Source organism: Gopherus flavomarginatus, chromosome 1, assembly GCF_025201925.1.
Source record: "Gopherus flavomarginatus isolate rGopFla2 chromosome 1, rGopFla2.mat.asm, whole genome shotgun sequence".
Classification (NCBI taxonomy): domain Eukaryota; kingdom Metazoa; phylum Chordata; order Testudines; family Testudinidae; genus Gopherus; species Gopherus flavomarginatus.
Genome location: NC_066617.1, coordinates 99,004,872 through 99,030,806, shown reverse-complemented (window position 1 = coordinate 99,030,806; position 25,935 = coordinate 99,004,872). Strand labels below are relative to the sequence as shown.

At 49.9% G+C, this 25,935-nt stretch overlaps 1 long non-coding RNA gene across 1 annotated transcript in view; it reads left to right on the top strand.

The window, feature by feature from the left end:
* LOC127031071 (uncharacterized) overlaps positions 1-11,429 on the top strand; it is a 94,515-nt gene extending 83,086 nt beyond the window's left edge. The window contains exon 3 of the long non-coding RNA XR_007768491.1: positions 10,629-11,429. This is a non-coding gene — a long non-coding RNA (uncharacterized LOC127031071). The remainder of the gene's footprint in view (positions 1-10,628) is intronic.
* Positions 11,430-25,935: the final 14,506 nt, after the last annotated feature.

Below are 25,935 nucleotides of genomic sequence, written 5' to 3'. Positions count from 1 at the left end.
TGGAAGAAAATATAAAATCATCACTGATAAAGTTTGCAGATGACACAAAAATTGGGGAGTGGTAAATAATGAAGAAGACAGATTACTGAAACAGCGTGATCTCGGTTGCTTGGTCAGTTGGGTGCAAGCAAACAATGTATGTTTTAATTCAGCTAAATGTAAATGTGTATATCTAGGAACAAAGAATACAGGCCATGCTTCTATGATGGGGGACTCTATCCTGGGAAGCAGTGACTCTGAAAAAGATGTGGAGGTCATGGTGGATAATCAGTGAACACAAGTTCCCAGTGCGATGCTGTGGCCAAAAGAGCTAATGTGATCCTTGGATGAATAAGCAGTGGAATCTCAAGTAGGAGTAAAGAGGTTATTTTATTATCCACCATGACCTCCAAATCTTTTTTGGAGTCACTGCTTCCCAGGACAGAGTCCACCATCATGTAAGTATGGCCTATATTCTTTATTCTTAGGTATATACATTTATCCATTCGGTATTTGGCACTTGTGTGACTGCTGGAATCCTGTGGCTAGTTCTGGCGTCTATAATTCAAGAAGGATATTGATAACTTGATGTGTCTAACACAGGGGTGGGCATACTTTTTGGCCCGAGGGCGACATTGGGGTTGCAAAACTGGATGGAGAGCCAGGTAGGGAAGGCTGTGCCTCCCCAGACAGCCTGGCCCCTGCCTCCTATCTGACCCCTCCCACTTCCCACCCCCTGACTTCGCCCCCTCAGAACCCTCGACCCATCCAACCTCCCCTGTTCCTTGTCCCCTAACTGCCTCCTCCTGGGACCCCCCACCCGTAACCGCCCCCTGGGACCCCACCCCATATCCAACCCCCCTGCTCCCAGTCCCCTGAGTGCCCTGACCCCATCCACACCCTTGCCCCCTGACAGGCCCCTTGGGACCCTATGCCTATCCAACCCCCCCGTTCCCCACCCCCTGACCGCCCCCCTGAACCTCTGTCCCATCCAACCGTCCCCTGCTCCCTGTCCCCTGACTGCTCCCCAGGGCCCCCGCCCCTTTTACAACCCCCCCAGCCCTGGCCCACTTACCACACCAAGCAGAGCATGCAGAGCAGCTGGCTGCCACGCCGGCCGGAGCCAGACATGATGCTGCTCTGCTTGGCAGGAGCGCGCAGCTCTGCTGCCCAGAGTGCTGCCCGCGCAGCAGCGTGGCTCTGCGCAGCAGGGGGGAACAGCGGGGAAGAGGCTGCGGGCTAGCCTCCCTGGCCGGGAGCTCAAGGGCTGGGCAGGATGGTCTTGCGGGCTGGACGTGGCCTGCGGGCCGTACTTTGCCCACCTCTGGTCTAAAAGCAAAGATATAACATGGTCCAAATGGCTGGAGGTTAAAGCTAGATACATTTAGACTGGAAATAAGGTTTACATTTTCAACAGTGAGGGTAATTAACTATTGGAACAATTTACCAAGGGTCATGGTGGATTCTCCATCCCTGGCAATTTTTAAAGGAACACTGGATGTTTTTCTAAAACATATGCTCTAGGATTTATTTTGGGAAAGTTCTGTGGCTTGTGTTATACACAGGCTTGGAAGAATTCGATTATCAGTAAAGGTCAGTAGACACTGATTTCACCCTACGCACACAAACCAATGAAAATAATATTTCCATCAATAATATTTGAAATTTACAGATAGGAAAAGCAAGAAAAATACTCCTTGAGGACCTCTTAGAGTCAAAATCCAGTAATTTAGATTTTTTACCTGGGCTTGTTACAAATGGGCTAGTGAAAAAATAGTAAAAACAGGTAAAATTTGTTGATTTAAGGATATTTACTTTGTATATTTTGATGTGATATTGACAACTTGTGTTTTAACAGTTTATAAAGCTTTAACTTTTTTAATCTCAACATCTAGTCATTAAATAATTGTCTGGCCCCTATAATTTCATGCAGCCATCAAAATTTAAATCAACACAAATCTACAAAAGTACTGAAAATAAACATGAATATTGCCCATTTAAATTATAAAAAACTAAAAATTGAATTCTGCCAAGCCTAGTTACACAAGAGATCACACTAGGTGATCACAATGGTCCCTCCTGGCCTTGAAATATATTAATATATGAATCTATTGGAATAATTCAACATGGGGAAATTTAGTAGGGGGGAGGGCAAAGACAACTGAGGTGATGGAATAGATGCGAGATGATGGAAGATTCAGCGGGCCTTTGGCTTCCCCTTTCATACAGGAACCTTGCAAAAGAGTCTGCTATCAGTGTGGACCTCAGTGATGACTCAGCTTAGTTCAGTGGAGTTATGCTTGATTTACACTAGTATAACTCAGCAGAATTTGGCCCTCACTGGAAAAATTCTTACCGCATGAAGTTGGAGACTGGCAGCAAATCAGCTATCTTTGTGAGTCTGTTTTCCCCATAATTGTTTTTCCTTCTATCATCTGTCCCCTGCAGAGTACTAGGGGGCCTTAATGGTATTTGTATCACAACTAATGGGTAGACTAGGACATCTCTGGTTCAGTTCTTACATTTCTCTATACCCAGGTGAGCACTGTGATTTACGCTCGGTATTTCTGACCTCATGCTGGGTGGTGTTATGATAGAATGCCCTTTGCACAGAACCCTGTCCTATGCAACAATTTAATCTGTCTAGTCCCAGTAAGAGTTTATGCTTAGAAATGTCTGGGATATTTATGTTGAACATCCATCTAGAATGACTATCCTCAGTTTCTTAAGGTTGAGTACATTTTGTGTTCTGCATCTGAACTCGTCACGTTTTGCTTCAGAAAGAGGTCATGTCTGAGTCATATTTACATCAAACTCCACTTCCTGCATCTCCTTCCTTTTGTTGTCTAGAGGTGCTCTTGAAAGCATGCCTCCTGTAAGAGGCTGTTTACTGGGCCTGAATTTCATATTTAACGAATAGTTTTGCAGTTTCATGATCATTTTCTGAGGTCTAGACCATGTTTTGTACAACATTTTGTGTAATATATCTTGCAACAGCTTACAGTCCACTTCTACCTCCACTAATTTCTGGCCATAAATATATCCATGAAACCACTCATAAACTAAAACAATTGCCAGCATTTTTTCCCAATCTTATCGTGGTTCTGTTGTGCTTTAGTCAGTGTTCTGGATGCATATGCCACTGTGTGATCACCTTGCGTTTAAACAGCTGCTAATCTCTGCAAATTTGCATCCGATGAGATTTTAGACTTTTTGTTAATCTCAGTATTTCAGTATTGGTGCTTCTATAACAAATATTTTCAATTTCCAAAAGATTTCCTCATGCCAGTCATCCCAGTGCCATTCTGTACTGGCTGCAAGACACATTCTGATTGGACAATTTAATTGTGACAAATTAGGGATGCATTTTTTTAGCTAGGTTAACATGTCTATGCATCTGCAAAAGGCCACCTTGTTTCGGGATCTTTCCATTTGTATTATTGTCTCCATCTTTCTTCAGACTGGTCAAATTTCTTTGTTCCTGAACAGTCTCCAACGTAAGCAGAATTTAAACTGGGTGGGAGGCAAGGAGAAGTGCAGAGCTACTCTGCCAAATTCCACCCACAAAATAAACTCCACCCACACCAGCTGCCAAAATGAGACGCCCTCTCACAGTAGATTGTGCAGTTGTTCAGAATCAGGACAGTTCTCACTAGCCTTGCTAGTTCCCACTGGACTTTGCCAAATCAAATCCTTTTCTTGAGATAATGTTGCTTTGATCTGGTTATCAGTTATACCATGTAAAATTTTGTCTCTACTCGGACCAGCCTTTCGTTAACTGTTCAGATTCATCTTGCTTTTTATTTCATAGGCCTGTAACATAGCAATTCATAGCCTTAGCTGGCTGGCAGCTGATATTTAATAAAGAAAATGTCTTTTCCAAATACTGTTCTTACGTCGATCAAAGTCACCTTGAAATTTTGCAATGACTTTGTCTAGCTGTTTCCAGTCCCTTTCTTGCTCCTGTTGGAATGTACTGTAGATCCCCAGTGTCTCTGGGTCTGCCGCATGTAGCAGTGTAGACAATTTCACCTTCTCTGATTGCTTTTCAATACCACCTGTCTCCAGGAGAATATCTATATCGCTGCAACAGCTTCCTCCAGTTCTCTGCCTGGGAGTTCATTTGCTGAATTTCCCACAAAGATTTAGTTTACTTCTGTTAACTTGTAATCAAGTGGTGACTGGCAGAAGTACTGATAAGAGACTGATCTTTATATCTTGGCCCTAGTCACATGGCATGGGTCAAGATTACAAAGGGTCATTGTCACATGTCAGGGGTCAATATGCACTGACTCTATTGGCTACTGTTACAGGGCTGTGCTCTAATTGGTGCATATATTGAAATGAACAAGGAGTCAAGAGTCGAGGCTAGGCCATTTGTTCAGAAAGGGGTGCTTTGGCCACTCTTTGGTATCCAGTAATAAATTTCACACACCCCCTTCCTCCTCCTCTCTCCTCCCCACCAAGCTCTGATTTTTGTAATTTCCTACCTATTGTAAAGTGCTAGAGCCCCACATTTGATCCTCTGTCACTGGATAAAGAGAGAATTGCCGTTTGACCTGTCATGATCCCATCATAGATCCTAAGAACCTAACACAGAAAAACTGTAGGGTTTGCTACCTTTCCGCACATTTGGCCTGTCAAACACAAGGCTCATGTTGCCAGGCCATGATGCTACATCACAACGTTTAGAAACTCGTGTGATGATAACATTGTACCATGACATCTGAAATAAATACAACAACCTTTTGTGTCCCTGCAAATGGTCATCTTTCAGGACAGAGCTGGGAAATTCAGTTGTGTCCTGTGAATTTTGAGGTGGGCACAAGCCTTAAGGGAGGAGGATCCCCCAATGCTGGGATAGTGGTGTGTGCTGCAAGACAGGACAGAGGTACATTGGCAGTGTCTCTGTGTGTGCATGGTGTGTTGTGTGGAACAGAGGAGCTGTGTGTGCTGTGGGTCAGAACCCAATACCACATAGCCAGAGTCGCTTGCAGGTGACAGGGGAGAGAAAGGAGGAGGGAGGGCCCTCTAGGAAACAACAGTGCATTGAGTCCGCCATATCTCTCTGGGGCAAGGGAAACGGAAGGGAGATAAGGGCCCTTTTGGATCAGGAATTTCTTCGCTTTCCCCTTTCTGTTTGTCTTTCACCAGAGATAACGCCAGGCCTCATACAATCTACCTGCTTCCAGAGCTGCCAACAAGTGACAGAACAGCTGTGATTGTTTCTTCCCCCTCACTGTCTCTTCTGCCAACCAGGGAATAGCACTGACGGGGTCTTGAGGGAGTTCTGGCAAGAATCCCCTCCCCATGTCCCCTTGTTCCCTGCATGATGCCTGTCTGATTATTGTAAGAGGCTGTGTAACTCGAGGGGCGCTTCGGAAAAGAGAAACAAGATTTCAGTTAATGAAATGGGGAGGATGTTAAAGCCAAAACTGATAAAGATAAGAGAACATTTGTATAGCGTTCATCACCACCCCTGGCGGGGGCGGAGGGGGCGGGCATGGGGATGGATACGTCTGAAGTACTCTCTAACGTCCTATGGCCTGTGTTGTGCAGGAGGTGGGTCTAGATTAAAATGGTTCTTTCTGGCCTCAGAATCTACAGTTCCTTAGGAAGGTCCCATATGCACATCACAGTGACTGTCTTTCTGACGACATGCCTCTCCCTTCCGACTTTGCCATCGCCACTCTCAAAACCAGCCAGAGGGGGCACTGCAGTGTGGCCATATTTGTGTCTCCATAGTGACACATCCACACTGTGTGGTGGGTGTGCTGCTGCTGCTCACTGGAGCGGCCTGCACACACTTCTGAAAGGTGAATGGTTTCTGCCTAATGAGGATGGGGTCATAGTGGGGTAGGCCTGGGCCTTTCCAACTAGGTGCCAAATTATAAATATATCTCCTGCTTCCATAGGTGGGGTTTTTGAAGGGGTAGAAGTCTGGAAAGAAAAGCCTGGAGAAAAACCTACCAAAATCACAAGACAGTTCTGATGCCATCAGATTTACCTCAGGAATAGGGAGGTGATTCCCAGCATGCCTTTCCTAGATTTAAGACCAGAAGGAACTATTGCGATCACCTAGTCAGAATCTCCCACATAACACAGGCCAGAGAATTTCACTCAGTAATTCTTGCATCAAGCGCTTATCTTGTGGTTGAGCTAGTTAATGCATCCTTGCTGATGGACCCCTCAGCAGATGTGACCAACATACAGGACCGTGAATTTGAATTGCGTCCTACCTTGCTGTACAGCAGACAGGAAATTGACTCCTCTCCAAACTGGGGCTGTTCAGACCCATTTTGGAATTCTAAGAGGAGTCATTTCCTTTGCCAGCTCTGGAGAGTGTTATGAAATCTCTTTTAGGTAGGCAAAGAAATCCAGACCAGGATTTACTTGTGATTGCTTCAAGTGAAAAAACTGATAGCACAGGGGTGGCCAACCTGTAGCTCCAGAGCCACGTGCACCTTTCAGAAGTTAATATGCGGCTCTTTGTATAGACACTGACTCTGGGGCTGGAGCTACAGGTACCAACTTTCCAATGTGCTGGGGGGTGCTCACTGCTCAATCCCTGGCTCTGCCACAGGCCCTGCTCCCACTCCACCCCTTCCTGCCCCCTCCCCTGAGCCTGCCATGCCCTCGCTCCTCCTCTCACCCCTGGGGCTTCCTGCATGCCACGAAACAGCTGATGGAGAGGAAAGGGGAGACGCTGATTGGCAGGGCTGCTGGTGGGTGGGAGGCGCTGGGAGCAGGGGGGCAGGGCCAGCTTTAGCAAGCGCGGGGCTCAGTTCTGGGGGGTGGGGGCGGCTTGTACTCACTGGGCGGTGCTCCCAATCTTTAGCAGCACTTCGGATTGCTGGCTGGGAGAGTGGGCCTGCGGGGCTTGCCGCGCTCCGGCCGGGAGAGCGGGGTTGCAGGGCTGCCGCGCTCTGGCCGAAGCACCAGCCGGGGTTGCGGGGCCGTGGGGCTGCTGTGCTCCGGCCGAAGCTCCAGCCGGGGTCACGGGGCCGCAGGGCTTCCGTGCTCTGGCCAGGGTCACAGGGCCACGGGGCTGCCGCACTCCAGCCGAAGCTCCAGCCGGGGTCACGGGGCTGTGAAGCTTCCGCGCCCTGGCCGGGGTCACAGGGCCATGGGGCTGCCGCGCTCCAGCTGAAGCTCCAGCCGGGGTCACGGGGCTGCAGGGCTGCCGCGCTCCAGCTGACGCTCCAGCCGGGGTCACGGGGCTGCAGGGCTGCCGCACTCCGGCCAAAGCTCCAGCTGGGAGAGCGGGGCCACAGGGCTTGCTGCACTCCAGCCAGTGCTCTGGCCTGGGGAGCGGGGCTGCTGAAGACCCTAGCAGAGCAGACTGCCGCCAGGGTGAGTAAAAAGAAATTTAAAAGGTGCCTAAGGCACGGGGCCCTCTTAGGCGCGGGGCCCAATTCCAGGGAATCAGGCGAATCTGCCTAAAGCAGCCCTGCGGGGGGGAAGCTGATGAGGGGCTGCTGACGTATTACTGTGGCTCTTTGACAATGTACATTGGTAAATTCTGGCTCCTTCTCAGGCTCAGGTTGGCCACCCCTGTCAGGGGCGGCTCCAGGCACCAGCATGCCAAGCAGGTGCTTGGGGCGGCAAGCCACGGGGGGGGGGTGCTCTGCCGGTTACTGCGAGGGCGGCAGGCAGGCTGCCTTTGGCGGCTTGCCTGCGGAGGGTCCACTGGTCCCGTGGCTTCGGTAGACCTCCCGCAGGCTGCTGCCGAATTTGCGAGACCGGGGACCTCCCACAGGCAAGCCGCCAAAGGCAGCCTGCCTGCCGTACTTGGGACGGCAAAATGCCTATAGCCGCCCCGACCCCTGTGTTAGCAGATGAAATAACAAGACCAAAAAATGGAGTTGGTGTTCTGACTCTAATTGCAGTAGTAGGCTCTAGGTGTAGCCCTCTAGAGATGGGGAGAACCTGAACTGGAGTTCTATTCAGCCAGGAATGGGTTCTGGGCACAGCTCTTTGTAGGTAGGGAAGACCTGAACTGGAGCCCTGTTCTTGGAAAGGACTTGGAGCGCTAGCTGTGATAGGAGAACTATTACTAGAAGTGGATTTCTGTGTGCCCTGGAATGAACACTGGGTACAGACCCTGGGAAAAGGAGTACCTGAACTAGATTTGTTTCCACCCTGAGTGAACTCAAGTGTGTATAAGCTGCAAAGAGTCCTGGGGGACCTTATAGACTAACAGACGTATTGGAGCATAAGCTTTCATGGGTGAATACCCACTTCGTCGGATGTGTGTATTGTGTTTAGTACGGAAAGCTAGGCTCAAACAGCTGTGGATGGTGGTGACACTGGAATACACATGCCAACCCATCTAGACCTTAGATGGGCTAGAAGCGTCCTGTCTTTTAGCCAAGGTCCCTTTGATTTCCATAGGTGTGTGATTCATTTTTTGTTGTTTGTTGCAACTCCAGTTGATATGGGGAATCTGGGAGGAAGAGGGGATGATTCAGTCCTAGAGACCAGGTGGCTGTTCTAGCTGAGGGACATCTGAGCAGCTCTGGAGTAGTAGGAAATCGATAGGAAGGGTAAATAAACCCAGGGGAGTAGGGTTGGAACTTCAGAATAACAAGGGTTTCCTTGCCTTATTGTGTGCCTGTACATTTGGGAATGTAATCAAGAAAATGCGTGTGAGTGAGCTCATAGACAGGGAGGGAGGACAGATTCAGAGGACTTGTCTCTACTGAGGATTTACTGAAATTCTCCAGCTGTTCCTCTAATGCTAGTGCAGCTCCAGTGCTGCTATGAAAGATGGTGGCTCTGAGGTAGACCAGCCGCAGGTGCTCTCTACTACCGGGTTATCTACACCTGCTGTAAGCACAGTTAGATGGCACAATACCAGTACACTGCCTACACTGGTATTCCTGCCATTGTTCCCACGCTGTGAGCTACATCCATGCATGAGCAACAGAAATGTCAGCAACCAGAGAGAAGCAGGACTGAGTGTCTGGAGAAGAAGGTAGAGAAGGGAGGAGAGGTGGAGAGAGAAATTGAGGAAAGCAGAGAGAGGGCAGGAAGACAGAAATGGGAGTAGATAGGGGGAGAGAAGGAGGGAGAGGATGCAGAAAAGGACAAGAGAACAGGAAACAAGAGAGCAAAAGCTGAGGAGGTTTGAGGGGAAGCTGGCACAATGCCAGTGGAAGATTGGGGAATTGGGTGTGGTGGTTGTGGCAGATGTGGAGCTGCTATGCAATAATGTTATGAATATTGAATATGATCTTGTTGTTGAGATAGACTGTATAACTAGATTAGAGTTAGTGGAATGTTCATTATACTTTAATTCAACGGGGGCTGTTAGAAGAATAACAAGCAGGAAAGCAACACAATGTCTCCCCAGATGAGAACATCTAAGCACACACTTGAAAGACAATGGGAAAAGCTGTTAGCTTCAAGGATCCTGTCTCCTGTCTCCAACAAAATATCCTGTCTCCAATGACGATACAAGCCTTGTTTTGCCAGGCTGAGCACTTAGGCCATGTCTGCACTACAAACTTTGATCAATGCAAGTTATGTCAGCATAAAGCTGCTACAGTTAGTACATCACTTGTGCATGTTCATACTTGGCTTCTTGCGTCTGCGCTGCACATATTCACCAAGGAGTGCTTGTATTGATGCACAGTTTGGTGCACCATGGGTAGGTATCCCAATGTGCAACCTATCACCATTCAGCTCACTGTCTTTTGGGAAGTTTTGGCAATACATAGTGGGGCAGAAATGCGTCATGCCAGGGTGACTGGGAGCAAGGAGCCAAAAAGCGTGCAGTGGTCTCCATCCCATAATGTAATCTATATCCCATAATTTTCATGCTTTTTTTCCAAATCCAACAAACCCTTGTGGCTCTACTTGCTGTCCGCCATCTCTGACAGAAGTGTGGAGCCTGCACAGCTTTGCACTGTTTTTGTAAGCACCCAGGGCACGTGATCCTCTGCTGCTTGAAGAACTGCAAGAAGAACACAGTCAGTGTGGAACACAGGGCTGGCACCAGCCTCTTCCTAGTGGTGGGAGGGCTGAGGTGAGCCTTAGCCCTTCTCTCTCACCACAAGGCCCCACCCTCTTCATGGCCCTGCCCTCTGCTTCTCTTCTGTCCCCCCTGAGGCCTCAACCTCTGGCCATGTTGAAAGCTGGAGCTGGGCAGTGAAAGGCTCTGGCTGCTTATGCAGCCGGTAAGAGTTGCCCAAGTGGGGGTACCTGGCTCTGGGGTCAGTAGGGGCCTCAGGGAGCAGTGACCATGGGGGGAAAGGTCCAAGAGCCTGGGCTGGAGTGGGTCAGTTTGGGCCACTGTGGGGAGCCCCAGACCCTGCACCTGCCCTGGGCGGTGCATCCTGGAAGAGACATGGGCCAGGGGCTGCTCTCAGGCACCCCGACCCCGTGCCTGGGCTTACATCTCTGCTGGACCTGGGTGCCCAGCCAGCAGCCACCACTCTTTCCTCTCTGCCTTCAGAGCTAGGCAGCTGGAGAGCAGCTGCTGCTATGGGGTGGCTATGTGGGGCGGCCAAGGCAAATTTAGGGGTGGCTATCACTCCTGCAAGCTTTCCCCAGCACTGCCCTGGTGGAACATGACAGTTTCTTGGGGGATAGATGGCTGTGGCACATAACAAGAACCAATTCAAAGTTGGTGGTGGTGTTCACAGAGGAACTGCACATTGTGAAGCACCGCATCTGGGTCCGAGAAACAAGCACTGACTGGTGGGATCGCATCGTAATGCAGGATTGGGATGATGAATCATGGCTGCAGGACTTTCGGATGCACAAGGCCACATTCCTGGATCTGTGTGCAGAACTCGCCCCAGCCCTCCAGCATTAGAACACCAAAGCGAGAGCTGTGCTGACAGTGGAGAAGTGAGTGGTGATTGCACTGTGGAAACTTCAGTAGCAATCCGCTGTCGCGTCAGTGGGAAATCATTCTGGACTTGGGAAATGCTCTGTGGGGGCCGTTGTCATATAAGTGTGCATATTGTGAAACATCTGATTGCAGCGGGCAAAAGGTGCTGGGAGGGAGAGGGAGAAGTTGATCGTCAAGGCTGCTGGCAGATGGGAGGCACCTGGCTTACGGTGGGTTCTCAGCATCCACTAATTTTTTTCCATGGGTGCTCCAGCCCTGAAGCACCCACAGAGTCAGTGCCTATGGTGGAGCAATAGATGGCATTCGTATCCCTATTTTGGCACCAGGCCACCTTGCCACAAAGTACATGCAAGCACTGGTGGATCACGGGAGATGCTTCACTAACATCAGCGTTGGCTGGTCGGGGAAAGTGCATGACACTCACATCTTTAAGAACACAGGACTGGTCAGAAAGTGACAAGCAGGGAGTTTCTTTCCCAACTAATGGATTACCATTGGTGATGTTGATATCCCAGTAGTGATCCTGGGGGATCCAGCTGATCCCTTGCTCTCCTGGTTCATGAAACTGTACATCAACCACCTTGACAGCATCAATGAAAGATTCAACTACCAGCTCAGCAGGTGCAGAACAACAGTTGAGCATGCTTTTGGTAGATTGAAGGGATGCTGGTGTTGTTTACTCACAAGATTGGATCTCAGTGAAAAAAATCCCAATGGCTATAGCTGCCTGCTGGGCAGAGCTGTATCTAGGGATTTTTGCGCCCAAGGCAAGGGATGGGGCAGCACATTTGGCTCTTCAGCGGCGGGTTCCTCTCGGAGGGAAGGAGCTGCCGCCAAATTGCCGCCATTCTTCGGTGGCAATTTGGCGGCACGTCCTTCCCTCCGAGAGGGACTAGAGGACCCGCTGCCGAATTTCTGCCAAAGAGCTGGATGTGCAGCCCCTCTCCCTAGCTGACGACCAGTGGCAATTTGGCAGCAGGTTGCTCAGTCCCTCAGCCCCTCACCTTCCGCGCCCAAGGCAAGTGCCTCACTCGCCTTGCCCTTGTTACGGCACTGCTGTTGTGTCCTGCATTGTATCTGTGAAGCAAAGGGGGAAGAGTTGCTGCTGATGTGGAGGTGGAGCAGCTATCTGCTGAGTTTGAGTAGCCACAGGGGCTATTAGAAGAGCTCTGTGGCCCAGGGAGGCTTTGAAAGAGCACTTAAATAGTGAGAAGTCACATTGAAATAAGGTGGTATTGGACTGTTAGGAATACAATCCTGTCCTGATAGTGCCCATCACCACCAGATAAAGAAACAGATATTAAGATGGTTAAAGAACACTTAGTTTGATAGCATCCTGTCTGACAAGAAATCACTTATCAGTGGGTGTAGTTGTGAAATCCTCATTTCTGTAGTGTTTTGTCTTTATGGCCCCCACTTTTCTACTGTTAATCTGTCTGGTTCTCTAATTGTTTCTGTCTGCTGTATAGTTAATTTTGCTTGGTGTAAGTTAATTAGGGTAGTGGGATATAATTCGTTAGAGAATTATGTTACAATATGTTAGGATTGGTTGGTTAAATTTCAGTAAAATGATTGGTTAAGGGATAGTTGAGAATATTACTGTATAAACTGGGGTCAAACAGGAAGTGGAAGGGGCAATTGGAATCAACCTTGCTAAGGTGGGGAGACAAGAATAGGGAATGAGGAACAGGGACACAGGCAAGGCTCTGCGGCATCAGAGCTGGGAAGGGGGATAAAGGTAAATGCTCTGCAGTGTCAGAGTTGGGAAGGGAACACTGGGGAACAGCCTCTATCGGCGTATAGAGATGTCCGACTGGTGTGAAGGACTTCGGAATATGTTTGCTTGGAAATTAACCCCAATAAACATTGCATTGTCTGCACTTCTGACTTCTGGTTTTTTGCTGCTTGCTGTCTGCGTGACAAGAATCAGGGAAGAGGGAGGGTTGAGGGAAAGCCTTCTAACACTGCATCTCCCTCTCCTCTTCCTGCTGGGACTCCTGGGCCTTTCTCCTGTGTGCTCTGTCCTTGTCCAGGTTGTCTGCAATGTTCACCCTCCAGGCCCTTTGCTGATGGCCTGATGCAGCACTGGTTTGCAGGATCTCAGTGAACATGTCATCCTGTCAGGGGCGGCTCTAGGCACCAGCAAAGCAAGCACCTGCTTGGGGCAGTCCATTTGCAAGGGTGGCAGGGAAGCATGGGAGCTGAGAACCAACAGGGGGCTCTGGGAGCTGTAGTTCCTTGGTTAGCTCCCTGCCTATAGAGCCAGCCTTGGAGCAGAGAAAGAACTACATTTCCCAGCATTCCTTTGGCCACTACCAACTGGAAAGGAAGGAGGGGGACCTCATGCGGCAGCATGCTGTGAATGGTAGGGAGACCATATTTTAACATTCAAAAAACAGGACACTCCATGGGGAACGAAGCCCCACCCTGCCACCATCCACTCCCTCCAACTGCCCCCCACAGAAACCCCAACCCATCCAAAACTACCCCCCCCCACTCCCTGTCCCCTGATTGCCCCATCCCGGGATCCCTGCCCCTAACTGCCCCCCCCAGGACCCCACCCCCTATCTAAGCCTCCCTTCTCCTTGTCCCCAACTGCCCCCTCCTGAGAGCATCCCCAACTTCCCCCTAGGACCCCACCCCCTACCTGTCCCCTGACAAACCCCTGGGACTCCCATGCGTATCCAACCGCTTCCTGTCCCCTGACTGCCCCCCCCCGAACCCCTGACCCATCCATCCCCCCGCTCCCTGTCCCTTGACCCCCCAGAACCCCCTACCCCTTCGCCACTTACCCTGCCACTCAGACCAGCATGTCTGGCTCCACACAGCGCCAGACACGCTGCTGCATACATACTGCCATGCTTCCCTGCGGAGCCTACAGCCCCCCATCCCCCCCCACACACACTCAGCACCTGCCTTCCAGATTTGAACACCTCAAAATTCAGGAGTGCTCAAGCTCAGTTTGGGCAGCTGTTACTTCATTTCTCCCAGATCAAATATACTGATCCACTGTAACTTGCTGTAGAAAAAGTAGGATAAAATTGAGCAAGATGCTTCCCAGTGGTTATTAGGACTGGGATTGCTATTTTCAACAGCCATTGCCTTTTTTTTGTTTGTTTGTTTAAAAGGAAGACAGTGATATTGCTTTGGCAAATTCCCCATAGAAAGAAAGAGTGGAACAAAATAATAATAAAAGCACCTCAACTTTTCCTTATTTATGGAGGACAGTCTTATAAAATGCATCCAGATATCCTCCAATCACACAAGCTGAAAATTGTTCCACTTTACTGCAGCTCTGTAACCATATGGGAACCAATCCTGTGTATGTTCTGTGCACATCTAAAATTCCTGCTGAATGACCTGCCCGGGGAGCGAGTTACCAGTGACCCAGGGCTGCGGAAGAAGGAGGGTGCAGGTGGGGGGGGGGAGACGGGGAAAGCTCGGGGCTGGGGTGGCAGGAAGTGGGGGGTCATTGGTGGGGGGGAAAGGGGGAAGCCCAGAGCAGGGGCGGCAAAGGGGGTGGGTGGGTGGATGGGGGAGAGCCCAGTGGTGGGGCAGCAGGGGGGTGCAGGGGGGAGCTCAGGGGTGGGATGAGGGGCAGCCAAAATTTTTTTTGCTTGGGGCAGCAAAAAACCTAGAGCTGGCCCTGCATCCTGAGTCCTCTTCTTTTTCCTCCTTATTTAACTCAGGCATTCCATGGGTGTGGAGGAGGGAAAGGCTGCAATGGCAGCACCTGCAGATCACACACAGAGATACCATTGTCAGTATAGTCACAATGGAAAGTGAAAGTTAAGATTCAGAACTCGCTTCTCTTGCACCCCTAAAATTTCAAACAAAACATCATTATTGACACTTAAGGCTGGGAGCGCTTGTGCACAGCTCCACTCACAGCGCTGGCCATGGTGAATATGGCCTGCCAGGAGTGTGGGAAATGAGGAGGGAATTGCATCATTGCATGAAACTAAGAGTATAGGGCCCTGGCACTGAATACTGGCATCATTTTCCACAAGTGGTGGTGATTTGAGCTGATATCTCACCCCTGAGGGGAACAAAAGGCAGAGCGAGAACAGCTGCTACTGGTATCCCAAGTCCTCTCTGGCCCTTATGCTGCTAGCCTGTGTAATGCAATGGTGCCTGCCAAAGTTATCGTTGAGTGGTGTCGGAAAGTGTCCTGCTTTGGAGGGAGAAATAAGGGTGCCATCCCTAGAAACCTTTGGAAGAGGATTGCAGAGTAGCTCCATGGAAGTTTAATTGAGATCTGGCTCCTCGGAGGTATCCATGCTGGTCTGTGGGGTTGTGATGGGGTCTCTGGCAAGCAGCTCTTTGTAAAAGTGGCTGGCTCGGCATTGGATTGACTGTTGACCCCCCTGGCCTTCTGGTATGCTTGCCACAGTCCCTTCACTTTCACATGGCACTGCTGCTGGTCCCTATTATACCCCTTCTTCTGTATCCCCCATACAATCTGCTTGTAGATGTCCATGTTTCTCCAGCTGGTCCATAGCTGTGCTTGCACAGCCTCTTCTCCCCAAAGGCTCAGGAGAGCCATTATCTCCTATCATCTACTCCAAGCCAGAGCATATCTGGAGCATGTAACTGGCGTTGTGAGCTGGGCAATTGCATGCAGCAATGAAGAGCTGCTAGGCAATCAGGACAAGGCATTTCAAAAATTTGCGGGGCTTTAAAGGGATGGAATTGCTGCCTCCATGATCCCTGGGCAGTGAAGTTCACAATTGTGATGAGAATGATCACAGTCAGGCATTGTGGGACAGCAGCTGAAGAACTGTTAAGTAATGCCGAGTCTACACTGCATCGATCTCTGTACATCAACCATGGCCCAACACTGCTTGGGAGGTGGTGTCCCTGCATCACGGCAGTGAGGCGCTTGTGTCAGTGGGAGACAAATTGAAGTGTTGACACATGCAAAGCTAGGTCAACTCAAGACATCTTACATCGACCTAACTGTGTTGCGTAGATCAGGCCTAAATAGTTAAAAAGCAGTCTCAAGAGGGGGAGGGGGGGAATGAGCAGGGGATGTCTGAGGGACAGGTTGACACAGAGAGAGGCTCTGCAGGGGGAGACTGAAGAAACTGGATCTTCCCCAGACCCTGGAAATGGTGAGCCTTAGGGAGAAGCTGGCGTGTGTAGAGACTGGTTTATTGTTTTAAGATCTGTTTTGTCTTAAAAGCTTTGCTTCTAAATAAATAACACTCTGCTTTAGGAAGTGTGCTTGGTGACTGGATAGCACCGTCACTGGTCACAGAAGGGACAGAACAGCAGGCACTGAAGACACTTCAGCCTGCTGAGGTTATCAGGGCTGATCACAGGGGACTGCAGCCAGGGTCTGGTCTGAGAGTGGGAGAATCGTGGGTTTGCACCTGGAGAGAGAGGTCATGTGCTCAGGCCCAAGGCTGGAGGGAGGTGCACGCCAAGAGAGCAGGATGGGTGGGAGAAGCATTTAGCCTGGTAACTGTGCCCATGAGGCTCTAGGGGTGGCAGGTGGAGTCAGAGGTGAGAGTTGGATTCAGTGAAGAGGAACTGGGTAAGAGTGGCCTGGTGCCAGGTGATGAGGTGAGCATTGGGTTGAATGAAGGGGGGGGTTGGGAGAGAGAACGATGCTGGTGTCTCATCTGTGTTCATGTCTCCCCTGCATTTCTGTAAAACCATCACTGTTACTCAACCCTATCTGGCCTCTGTCCTTCTCCAGTAGGAGCCGAGAATAATTCAGAGGGTAAGACACTCAGGAATGAATTCATCCATCCCTCTTGGTGAGACAAGAGCAACCCTCCACCCCAAGCTTAGTTATGGAGATCTCCACCATTAAACACCTCTCTCACAGTCTAAGGGACCCCATGGGCCTCGTTTTCAAAAGTGCTGAACGTCCACAACTCCAAATGACATTGCACGGTGGGCAATCAGCAGCTCTGAAAAACCGGCCCTGGGGGTGTGTTCCCAGCTCTGGATGGAACTGGGAGGAGAGTGAGCAGTGATCAGGCACTGGAGGCAGGGAGATGGCTGGCGAGACTTGACACATCTGTTACAGCTGTATAATTTTATCTTGTGTCCCACGCAGGTCCTGACATGTAGAGCTATGTAAAGAGAGAGGCGGGGTGAGAAGAGCTGGGAAGTCATACAACAAGGGCTCATGTTGGAGTCACAGGTTTCCTTAGGGGCATGATTCAAGACTTGCCACATGTCCTGTGTAAATACGTGGCAAATTGCTGTCCCTTTTCCACTGATGTGCCCTGGGGGTGGGTGACCAGCCAGCATGCCTCTCATCTCTCCCTCCTGGTCTGGGAATGCTGATGCAAGTCCCCATTTTCCCCTCGAGGCCCAGGGCCAGTGCAACCACTAGGCAAACTAGGTAACTGCCTAGGGCACCAAGATTTGGGGGCGCCACTGCCAATCAAGACACTGGCTTCAGATCGCAGACTGTAAGGAGGACGTTTGTGATAAGAACCACCCTCCCAATGAATTGCTCTCCTGCCATTTAGAAAGCCAGTGAAGTCCTTGATTGTGAATCAATAATTGTACAGATGTTGCTGTGTTGATAGGTACATTACAATATTAGCTCTTCTGTCTTGTAGATTGCACAGCAGCAGCCAGAAGAAGAGTGGAGCAGCTTGCGGCAGGAGGTGTAAGACTCCCGCTGGGGCTGAGCTGTGCTGTCTGTGCGGTGCTGGCTGGGGCCAGCTTGCACGTGGCATGCTCAGAGAGCGGGCTGCAGGATTTCCAGGCAGAGGCTCTGCTCTCTGGGGAGAGAAGGGAGGGACGCCGTGGCTGGCAGCTCTGTGGGCTCTCTCACGTGGAGAGGCGGCTAAGCTGTTTTAACCCACCTCCCTGCGCCTCAGCTTTCTACCCTCCCGACCCTGCTTTGGCGTGAGGACCGCACACTCTCTGCCTCACAGTCCTGCCTGCCCCATGCCCCCCTGCCGGAGCGAGAGCCCAGGACAGACTTTTGAAGGCAAAGCAGGCGACACGCTCCCATTGCCCTGTTGCAATTGCACTTGGCCCCCGGCTGCATGCCAGGGACTGGAGAAGAGAGTGCCCATTTCACCGTGCAGCTCTTTGAATCTATCCCACCCGCCGCTCCCCGGCCAACCCCAGATTACGCCCTCTCCCCCCTCCACACCCAAACCCGATCTGCTCCCCTTGCACTCCCCAGCCAAACCTGAACTCCCACTGACTGAACCCACTCTTCTTCCCTTCCCTGCCAAACCCAATTCCTTCTCTGATGGAACCCAGTCTGCTTCCTTTCCCCACCTAACCCGATACCCCACTGACTCAACCCGGTCTGCTTCCTTTCCCCTCCCCAGCCAAACCTGATCCTCTCAGTGACTGAACCTGGTCTGCTCCCCTTGCACTCCCCAGCCAAACCCGAACCCCCACTGACCAAACCCAGTCTGCTTCCCTTCCCCACCAAACCCGATCCCCCAGAATGACGGAGTGTCCATCATTCTAATTTTATAAAAACAACAAGGAGTCCGGTGGCACCTTGAAGACTAACAGATTTATTTAGTCATAAGCTTTCATGGGTAAAAAACCTCATTTCTTCAGATGCATGGAGTGAAAGTTACAGCTGCAGCATTATATAATGACACATGGGCCTTGGCTACACTCACACTTTACAGCGCTGCAACTGGGGTGTGAAAAAACACCCCCCTGGGCGCTGCAAGATACAGTGCTGTAAAGCGTCAGTGTAATCAGGGCAGCAGCGCTGGGAGCGCGGCTCCCAGCGCTGCACACTACACCCGTAAGGGATGTGGTTTACATGCAGCGCTGGGAGAGCTCTCTCCCAGCGCTGCTGCTCTGACTACACTCACACTTCAAAGCGCTGCCGCGGCAGCGCTCCCGCAGCGCTGCCGGGGCAGCGCTTTGAAATTCCAGATGTAGCCATACCCATGAAGAGAAGGGAGTTACCTCACAAGTGGAGAACCAGTGTTGACAGGGCCAATTCGATCAGGATGGATGTGGTCCACTCCCAATAATAGATGAGGAGGTGTCAATTCCAGGAGAGTCAAAGCTACTTCTGTAGTGAGCCAGCCACTCCCGGTCCCTATTCAAGCCCAAATTAATGGTGTTACATTTGCAAATGAATTTTAGTTCTGCTGTTTCTCTTTGAAGTCTGTTTCTGGAGTTTTTTTATTCAAGAATAGTGACTTTTAAATCTGTTATAGAATGTCCAGGGAGATTGAAGTGTTCTCCTGCTGGTTTTTGTATGTTACCATTCTGATGTCCGATTTGTGTAAATTTATTCTTTTACGTAGGGATTGTCCGGTTTGGCCGATGTACATGACAGAGGGGCATTGCTGGCACATGATGGCATATATCACATTAGTAGACGTGCAGGTGAATGAGCCCTTGATGGTGTGTCTGATGCGGTTGGGTCCTCTGATGGTGTCACCAGAGTAGATATGGGGTCCAATAACGTGTATTAATTCTAATGAACAATGCCATATTATGCAGTATTCATTTTTGAAAGTTTACGATAAGCGATGCTCCAGGGGGAGAGGAGGGGGAAGGGGAGGGGGGCACAAGGTGGAAGTTTTGCCTAGGGCACAAAATATCCTTGCATCGGCCCTGTGGAGGCCCCTGCTGCAAACACACATCCAGATGCCTTTGAGATGCACATACAGCTTGGCTGGGATTTCAGCATTTGAAACAGAGGCATGAAGAGCCAGATAGCGGCTAAGCCAGCTTCCCCTGCACAGCTTGGCCAATATACTTCAGCCTTGAGCTGTGCCACTCCTGAGAGAAAACAGTGGGGTCCAGTGGTCTGAGCCTGGGCCCAGGCGCTCTAGAGTGCTACCTGTGACAGTGACAGCGACTCACTCGATCACCTTGGGCAAGTCATTTAACCTGTTTCCCGCGTGGATGCTAACCTTTCTTACAGGGACAGAGAGGGAATTGTTTGGTTAATGTTTATAAAGTCCTTTGAAGATGAGCTGACCAGTATTGTCTCATTGTTTCCTTATACTCCGCCATCTATCTGTATGCATCTGCTGTCTCTTGTCTTATACGCTGTCAGCTCTTTGGGGGGTGTGGACTGTCTCTGTTCTGTGATTGTACAGCACCAAGCACCAGGAGGTCCTGGCCCAGGAGGAGCGCTCCTGGGGACTGCAATAATATAAATAAATAATGATCTATAACGTTTATTAATACTGACCTACTGTATCCCCAGCCATTCCAGTCCTGGCCCCAACACAGCTTTGCCAAGGCTCCTCCACCCTGTCCTGCAGCACCTTTCTGCTCTCGTTCTGTCCCTCTTCCCATGCATGCCAGGCTGCCCTGCAGCATCTCCTGCTGCATCAGTCTTGCCACAACTTGCCAGCCCCTCTCGGTCCTGACCTAACAGCAGGCCCCCTTTTGATTTGGGTGGGTTCATATCTTTTCTATCTCTATTTTCCATTTCTAATGTGAACTAGAAAAAAATGCAAAGCCAAGTGAAGAGATGGCACCTGGGAGAAGCAGTGGGAGCTAGTGGAGTGGTGTGTGAGGTGGGGAGGAATTCATGGCTCCCCCTCCTTGGAACACCTGCTGTGACTTCCCCTGCTGCTCCAGTGGCCCAGGGAGGAATCCTTACATCTTGGCTCAGGAGGAGGAGGAGAGGGGATATCCTTAACATCACTTCTTTAAGCATTCCGGCCTGGCATCCGTCCCCCCTTCCTCCTCCCCCAGTTCCTATCCTCTGGAATGTGAGTGATGATATAACCTCTCTCAATGACTTCGTGAGCTTGATGATCTCAGACCTCCCCAGGCTCCCTCTGGGCCATCAGGCCACTTGGTTCATTTCCTAGTCTAGAAATAACCTGTTACTTCAGCTGATCCTTCCCGTTCATGAGGTTATTCTCTTTTAGGGCTCTCTGGTTTGAATTAAGTCCCTTTCGAGATGGTGTCTTTTCATATGCTTTTAGACTGTACCTACTGTAACAGAGCCCCAATCCTGACTAGGGTGTCTACAGCTACCGCAATACAAAATACAAACACCCCCTAGCAGAGCAGTTGACAAAGTATCACAGCTGTAGTGGCTCTAAGATCAGCATCTCACCACACACCATTCCCTACTCTTGCTGTGTCCCTGCTGCACTCCTGGTTCAGCTTGCCAGTGCATTCCATCCCACATTTCCCTTCGGGTACATCCCCACTTCCCATTTCAGTTTCCACTCAGTGCTCCCTCCCTTGCTCCAAGTTCCCATTTCTGGTATGACCCAACTCCTGTTCCGGTTCTCAGTATCCCAGCACCATTCCTGAAAAAAAATCTCACCTTCCTTCTCCCATTCCCCATGTATGTCCTGGCTCCAATTTCCAGCTAGCACACTCAGTCCCTGACGTCCACCCCTGGAGCTTCTCATTCCAGGTCCCAATTTCCAGTGCCTCTCGGCCCCACTCCTTTGTCCAGTTTCAAGGGAATCCCAGCCTCCCAAGTCCTGTTCCTCAGCTAAGTCTCACTCTTCCTCATCTCCAAGTCCTGAATCTGAGCTCAGGAGAATCACAACACCTCCTATTCCTATGTACACCCAGCCTGATCCCGCGCTCCCATTGCCAATGACTCTCCTCTCTCATTTCCCATGGACACCCCAGTCCCACTCTCTATCTCTTAGTGAATGCTGTTCTGTATGAACATCCTTACTGCTGTCTCCACTTTCTACACAGTGCAACCCAGATCTTCCTCTTAGCTTCATTCCCCATTTATCCCAACACTCACTCCTCGGGCATCCCAGTTGCCTCTCAGATTCTGTAGCTCTATCTTGGCCTAGCTCTCTCTGGGAGCAGGGCAATAAAGAAGGCCATAGCATATACTGACATTTGTGTTTCAGAGTTTGGTCCCAATAATAATGCATAGAACTTCTCAAACATGAGTGAATTAAACCCCAGAATGCCCTGTGAGATAGACACTGCATTATTATCTTCACAGACGGGGAGCTGAGGAACGTGGCACTAAAGGGCCTTGTCCAAGGTCATAGAGAGTGTGTGTGTCAGAGATGGAATTAGAACTCAGAATTTCCTACCTCCATAGGCCAGGATCAAACCTCTTGACCACGTGGCTCTGCAGGAGAGTAGCTATTCTAGCTCTCCATAAGGTGGGGGAGAGTGGGAGCTCCAGGAGCAGCAGCAGGTGCAGAAAAGCTGGAGTTTAAGGAGCAGGAAGTGGATCACAGCCTAGAGGAAACCAGCTGCTGCTAACTGCTAGCTTGGAGTAAGAGGCAGTGCAGGAGAAGAGATTTCTTGAAGGAAGTGGAGCATCCCATCGGCCAAAAGAGAATTTTCTAACGGAGTGGGACGAGGTTAGGTCAGTGTAGAACATCCAGAGCTGTTCTTGAGGCCAGGTGATTCCTCATATGGCAATTCCTGCTCTTTCCTGGGAACGGACAAACAAGGGCTTTCCTGCCCTCATCTTCCTCCTCCACTGCTCACTCCTTTTTGGGAGAGGGAGAAAGTGGCATGCAGTGACAAACAAGTCCGCCCACATTGTCCATTACATCTGGACAATGACTCACTGTTTCTGAATGCCCATTTTCACACTTCCCCACGAGCGCTGGAGCCGGATGCGGCACTGTAGATCAGCATGTAGGTGCAGAGGCTGAACTGTGTGCTGCTGAGCTGAGGTGCAGATCTAAGAAGCAGGGCTTGTGGCAGGAGTGCAGCAACTCACTGTGGCAGGGCTGTGTCTAGGCCGCAAAGACAGGAATATCAGATGTTGCTACTGCGCTGGAATGAGGTGCACTGGCAGAACCCTGCTGCGTGTCCATGGGAGGGTGTCACAGCCTCTGCTTGTACATTGGTCTCATGGACAGTAAAGTCACCACTGTGTTTGTGGTAATTGCATTGTGTGTAAATGCAAACAATAATAGAGCAGAATCTCATCACAGAGCCACAATGAGAATCTTTCCCAGTATCAGCTGCAGCGCTGACTGATCCAGCATCAACTCTATTTTGGTGATGCATTCTTTGCTGTGCTGTGTCTATTTTTAGAGGCTGAATTGGTATTAACAGGACTCGGATATTTTCATACCAATGTTCCGCTACGGACATATTCACAGACAAAGAGACACCGAGAACTAATTCAATCAAAACTTCCCAGGAGCTTCCCCACAGCAGTGGCCTGTCAGTGCTAGCTGAGGTGCAGGAACCACAAGCTTCTTCACAGCTGTGCCTGGTCAGTGCATGATGGGGCTTAACCCCCATCACCTGCAAGGCTAGCGAAGGCTCCCAATTAGTCATGCTTTTAGCCTGGAGAGCTAATTGGCTCCTGGCCAGAGGGGGCAGACCTGAGTGGTAAAAAGTAAGCTGAAGGAGCTCAGCTATGTGAGAGCTGGTAGAGGAGACAAGTATCTCAGGGTTGGGATACACAGGCAGAGGCAATGGGAGCAGTGCACTAGAGGGGCAGCAATATAGGGAAGCCCTGACATACAGTTCTTAAGTAGACATGAAAAGATTTCAGTAGCCCAAGAGGATCAGAGAATTATTCAGTCTCACTGTACTTGTTTTTGATAACCCAGAAAGGGTCTGAACTTAGGGACTTGGCCAGAGGGCTGAGCCACAAAAGGTTTGTGGGGCCAGAGGCAGGTGGCCTTCAGGAGATGCTGAAGATAGTGGCAACATCCCACACCAACACATAGAGAAGGTAGTCTGCATGCCGGCAGCCCAACAGGAGCAGGCGCTTGCTCTTTTGTTGAATCTGTTACAAGGGCAGCAACAACAGCAAGAACATTTCCTGCAGTGCCTAGAGCCATGGATCCCAGGGCCCTGAGTAGTTTCTGGAGAAGAAGATCTTGCCAGTCCAATACCTGCCTTGGCAAAATTGGGCTCGACTGATGACCTGGGGGCATTCCTGTGTATTTTTTGAAAGAGTAGCAACCTCAGTAGGGTGGGCTAAATCCTGTTGGGCAACTTGAGTGGCCCTGTTCCTCTCGGGAGAAACTCAAACGGCCTACCAAGCTTAGTCTGATGAGCAGGCGTGGTCCTGCGCAAGCGTAGAAGAAGCCATTCTGGATAGGCTGTGACTGATCCTGGAAGTACCCCGACACCAGTTTAGGATAGAGCCTTTCCCCCAGAGCTGCGCCCTAGAGTGGCAGCACACCATTTACAGGACTTAGCCACACAATGGGTACAGCCCAACATGTTCTCCTTAGACAAGCTGGCGGACCTTGTAATAATAGAACAATTCCTAGAGGCTTGCCTGCCAGAGCCCAGAGTTGGGCCGGCAATTCTGTCTGACACGTACTGATGAGGCTGTGGAGAGAGCAGAGGCCTACAGGGAAGCAGATAATATTGAGTGTGGTCATCCTATTTGTATAAATGTATCATTCTTGTATCTGAAACTAGAAATATGAAATACAACTCTAAAGTCCTATTGTAATTGTGCAAAGTGTGGGCCACTAATGGTGGTTTGGAATCGTGATGGCTCCCATTAACTAGGACAATTGGCTGTAAATGGCTCTGTTTACTTGCAAGTCTTCTTGTGAGTCAGGCCAGGAAGAATGAAGGCTTGGGGTCTCACAGGACATGTGACCATGTCACCTGGTACTGGAATCCATCTTAAACCTGGTGCTTTTCCATTGGCGGGGCAGAGAGGTAAAAGATTCCCACTTTGTGCCAAAGCTATATAAGAGGTTGGAACAGAACAAAGAAGGTTCCAGTCATGAGAAATCCCCTAGTTACCACCTGAGCTGGAACTAACAAGGACTGTACCAGGGGAAAGGATTGGGCCCAGACTAGGAAGGAGTCCAGTCTGTGAAAAAAGCTTATTGGAACATCTCTGATGGTGAGATTTTATCTGTAATCAGTTTCTTTATGTATTAGGTTTAGATTGCATGTTTTGTTTCATTTTGCTTGGTAACTTACTTTGTTCTGTCTGTTATTACTTGGAACCACTTAAATCCTACTTTTTATACTTAATAAAATCACTTTTGCTTATTAATTAACCCAGAGTAAGTAATTAATACCTGGGGGAGCAAATAGCTGTGCATATCTCTCTATCAGTGTTATAGAGGGTAGACAATTTATGAGTTTAACCTGTATAAGCTTTATACAGAGTAAAACGGATTCATTTGGGGTTTGGATGCCTTTGGGAGCTGGTGTCTGGGTGCGAGAGACAGGAGCACTTCTTAAGCTGTTTTCAGTTAAGTCTGTAGCTTTGGGGCGTGTGGTTCAGACCCTGGGTCTGTATTGGACCAGACTGGCATGTCTGACTCAAAAAGGCTGGGTTCTGGAGGCCCAAACTGGCAGAGAAAACAGGCTCAGAGATAGTCTTAGCACATCAGGTGACAGTCACAAGGGGGTTTCTGTGATCGTATCCGCCACAGGGGGCATACTACAGCCTACCAGATAACTGTTAATGTGGCTGAACATGTAATGAGAGGACTAAATGATTCCAGGTGCAGGTACTGGTTTAAGGGAGTAGCACATCTTGGGTAGACTTGTGTCTTTCCATGCACACACACAGTGGAGGTGAAGAGAGAAATGCAAGGTAAGAGGAACAAGCTGAGGGTTGGTATAGTCAGAGAACTTCCCTGGCCAGTAATTTTAGGCATTGACTGGCCTGATTTCCCAGTCCTGTTACAGGAAAGAGGATCACGTAAATGAGTTATCTGTAAGGTGACCCTCACCTGGACATGGGCTGTTGGGCCGGGCAGCCCAGAGTTGGGGACGAGGTGCGGGGACTCAGTGGAGTGGGGGAAGTTAGCTGAGAGAGCCCAACAAGAGATGCCAAGTCAACTACAGGCCCTACAGTTACACAAGGCAAACCAAGAGCTGGAGGAGGTGAAAGCCGCACAACAGAAAATAATAGAGGAGGCCACAAAACAACAGCAAGAACTGCTTTGGACAAGACTAGATCTGGTGTATGAAAAGAATTGTCAGCAGCAACTCGAATGGGAGCTGGCTGCACTTCAAACCAGGGAAACGTGACAAGATGCCCCAGCTTCTAGAAGCCAAGAATAAATGCCTGCAGACAGGGAAATGGATTCGGTGAGTTCATGGGAAATGGAAGTCCTGTATGAGGAAATGGGAGAAGCTACCTTGATCATGGACCCTGACTTACCACCCACCCCAAGGGCAAGGGCAACCACAGGAAGCCAGATCATTCATGGAGAGTA